This window comes from Myotis davidii, unplaced genomic scaffold (genome assembly GCF_000327345.1).
Source record: "Myotis davidii unplaced genomic scaffold, ASM32734v1 scaffold310, whole genome shotgun sequence".
NCBI lineage: Eukaryota > Metazoa > Chordata > Mammalia > Chiroptera > Vespertilionidae > Myotis > Myotis davidii.
In genome coordinates, this window is record NW_006281927.1 from 37,909 (window position 1) to 42,001 (window position 4,093).

Below are 4,093 nucleotides of genomic sequence, written 5' to 3' on the forward strand. Positions count from 1 at the left end.
GTTCATCACTTAATGGCTATTATGATTGTAATTGTTACTAGAGGCCTGTTGCAGGAAGATTCCTAAAAGAATAGGGCTTCCTGTGGCCGGAGCAAAGCAGAGAGGGGAGGCGGGCCTCCCTCCCTCCCTTCTCTGCCACTTCACTCCCTTCTGCAGTGCTTGGCTGTCTTCAGTCTTTGCTCTGCGCCTATGTATGCAAATTAACCGCCATATTTGTTGGGTTAATTTGCATAGTTTCTCTGATTGGCTGGTGGATGTAGCAGAGTGACACCAATTTGCATGTTTCTCTTTTATTAGTATATATATATATATATATATATGTATATAGCTTTTGTTGCTGGTGAAATGGACAATTAGCACAATTTTAAAACTTGAGTTCATCATGTTGCTAAAAGCGTGAAAGAAACAATGATCACAGACAATTACAGAGGTAGAAAAACTGTTGTTGATTTATATAAATGAAGAGCACTTGGTGACAGCATTGTGGAGGCAGTGACATGTGAAAAAGTGAAGATGCCCCATACTGACTTCTTGAAAAACACCCCTGGAACAAGTGCTGAAAGTGATTAGTTTAAGGCTGGTAGGGGGTGGTTCGATAAATTTAAGAAAAGAAGTTTGTTAACAGACATGTACTGTATATAAATAAGATATGTACTGTATATAAATAAGAAAGGTTGGGAATCATTTGAGGGTCTGGAATGAATTAATTCAATTTACATTATTTCTAAGGGGAAAATGATTTGGTTTTTTAACAAATCTCTTCTCAAACAGCCTTCTGGAATGAATAAAGTTCAAGAACTAAGATTCTACTGTATATATTGGTAACATTAATAAAAAAAGAAATCATAAGTGGCTATATGAAGAACTAAATAAAGTAGACTACAGAGCAAAGAAAATTACAAGGGTGAAAGAGGAACGTTACATAATAAAAGGATAAATCCAGATTGGAGAACCTGGCAGCCAGGTGAGGCAGGTCTCCGGGAGCAGCATGGGCGGCAGATTTTTACCCCTTTGCTTGTGAGTAAGCATGGAGCTGCCATGAAGGGCCAAGTATGCGTGGTGACTGGTGCTTCCCGGGGAATCGGTCGCGGCATCACCTTGCAGCTCTGCCAAGCAGGTGCCACTGTGTACATCACTGGCCGGCATCTGGACACACTGCGGGCTGCTGCTGAGGAGGCGCAATCCCGAAGGGGCAAGTGTGTGCCTGTGGTGTGTGATTCAGGCCAGGAGAGTGAAGTGCGAAACCTATTTGAGAAGGTTGATCGAGAACAGAATGGACGTTTGGATGTGCTGGTCAACAATGCCTATGCTGGGGTTCAGACAATCATAGACAACCGTAAGAAGGCATTCTGGGAAAGCCCTGCCTCCATGTGGGATGATGTCAACAATGTTGGACTCAGAGGCCACTACTTATGCTCAGTGTATGGGGCTCGGCTGATGGTACCAGCCGGCCAGGGGCTCATTGTGGTCATCTCCTCCATTGGGGGCCTGCAGTATCTCTTCAATGTTCCTTATGGCATGGCAAAGCTGCGTGTGACAGAATGGCTGCAGACTGTTCCCAGGAGCTGCGGCGCCACGGGTCAGCTATGTGTCTCTCTGGCCAGGGCTGGTGCAGACAGAACTGCTGAGGGATCATTTGGAGAAGAGTGACATGGGCGAGGACCTCCTGTTTAAGCAGCTCAAAATTAATTTCTCATCCGCTGAGACCACGGAAATGAGTGGCAAATGCGTGGTGGCTTTGGCAACAGACCCCAGTATCCTGAGCCTGAGCGGGAAGGTGCTGCCATCTTGTGACCTTGCTCGACGCTATCGCCTTCAGGATGTGGGTGGCCGCCCTATCCAGGACTATTTGTCTTTGAGTTCGGTTCTCTCCCAAGCCACCAGCCTGGGTTGGCTGGCCTCCTACTTGCCTGGCTTCCTCCGTATGCCCAAGTGGATTATGACCCTCTACACAAGCAAGTTCTAATCCTCCGGGCCTGAGGCCACCACTCTGTCTTTTCATTTGTTATGGGCGGCTGAGCCCAGCTCAGTGGAACAGGCAGCCTTTCCCACCCACCAAGTGCCCCTGATACAAAGAGAAGGCCTCTGTGTGTGTGTCCCTGGTGAGCCCTGGGGCCCCATAGGTCCTTCTTTGTGCCTTGGTTTTCCTTGTCCCTACGTTTTACTTTTTGCTTAAGTTTTGAAAAATGTTCTTGGTACTAATAAAGTTCTCATTTCTCCAAGAACAACAACAACAAAAAAAGGATAAATCCACCAAGAAGAGATAGCATGTGAATTTTTTATGTACCAAACAAGAGTTTCTAAATACATGAAAGAAAAAATGATGGAAATAAAGAAGAAACAGAAAAATCCACACATATAGTTGGGTATTTCAATATCCCACTGTCAGCAATTAAAAACTACCAGGTAGAAAATTAGCAAAGATATAGAAGAACTGAACAACCATCAGGATCAAACTAACATCTATAGAACACTCTACCAAACTATGGCAGAATAGACATTCTTTTCAAGCATCTATGAAACATTCATCTAACTAAACCATATCAAGGATCACAAAACAAATTTCAACATAACCGAAATATTACACGTATGTACTCTATTTATAATGGAATCAAACTAAAATCAAGTAACAGAAAGACAATAGGAAAATCTTCAAACAGTTGGAGATTAATATACTTATAAATAATTAATGGTTCATAGAAGAAATCTCAAAGGAAATTAAAAAACACACACAGAATTGAAAATGAAAACACAACAAATCCAAATTTGTGGGACACAGCTAAAACCAGAAAAATATGGCATTAGATGCATACATAAGAGGAAGAGTCTCAAATAAATAATCTGAGCTCTAACCTCAAGAATATAGTAAAAGAAGAGCAAGATAATCTCAAAGCAAGCAAAATGAAAGAAATAATAAAAATAATAACAGGAATCATAAAATTAAAAATACAAAAATAGAGAAACCAATACCTTGTTGGAGACGAAGATGGCGGCATAGATAAATGCCTGTACTCACTGACTCCCAGAACTACATAAATATTACAACTAAAATACAGAACCATCAGAAGAATCTTTTACCCTTTGAGATAGCATGGAGGGACCTGGAGAATATCATGCTAAGTGAAATAAGTCAGTCAGAGAAAGACAAGTATCACATGATCACACTCATATGTGGAATCTAAGAAACAAAATAAACTAATGAATAGAGTGAATCCAGAGACATGGAAGCATGGAAGGGTGCAGAATCTCAGAGGGAAGGGAGGGAAGGGTAAGTGGGTGGGAGGTAATCAACCAAAGACCTTGTATGCATATATGCATAACCCATGTATACAGACACTAGGGTGCTGAAGATCTGGTGCGGGGAGTAGTGGGGAATGGGATGGAGGGCGCAAGCTGGAGGGATCAATGGGGTAAAAAACGGGACATATGTAATACTTTCAACAATAAAGAATTATTTTAAAAATGATCTATATATCACTATCTACACTAATAAAAGACAAACACACAAATTGACCGTACCTTCACTATGCCTTAAGCCATGCCCACCAGCCAATCAGAGTGACTATATGCAAATTAATCCAGCCAAGATGGCGGCCAGCAGCCACGGAGATGGAGCAAGCAGGAGGCTTGGTTGCCCCAATGATGGAGGAAGCCAAGCTTCCCAGCTGCCGCGGCCAGCTCTGAGCTCCACTCAAAGCAACAAAGTTTCAATTATAGAAGATAAATAAACCCCAGATAGCTGCTTTCAGCCAGCCATGGCCACGGACCTGGAGTGAGCAGGAAGCCAGGCTTCCCTGTCACAGCCGGCTCTGAGCTCCACTCAAAGCAATAAAGTTTCAATTATAGAAGGTAAATAAATCCCAGAATAAAAAGAAAAAAAGGAGAGGTTGGGAGCTTCTGTCACCAGGAGGGCTTGGCCAGCCTGAAAACAGCCCTCAGCCCCTCACCCAGACTGGCCAGGCACCCCAGTGGGGACCCCCACACTGAAGGGTGTGTGACCAGCTGCAAACAGCCATCATCCCCTCACCCAGGCTGGCCAGGCACCCCAGTGGGGACCCCACCCTGATCCAGGACACCCTTCAGGGAAAACCAG

The 4,093-nt window shown here is 43.6% G+C and overlaps 1 protein-coding gene and 1 pseudogene across 1 annotated transcript in view; one reads left to right on the forward strand and one right to left on the reverse strand.

Annotated features, from left to right (window-relative positions):
- Positions 1 to 4,093, reverse strand: part of MRPS31 (mitochondrial ribosomal protein S31) — a 57,562-nt gene that overhangs the window by 3,656 nt on the left and 49,813 nt on the right. The window lies entirely within an intron of this gene.
- LOC102774799 lies at positions 950 to 2,222 on the forward strand (annotated as a pseudogene).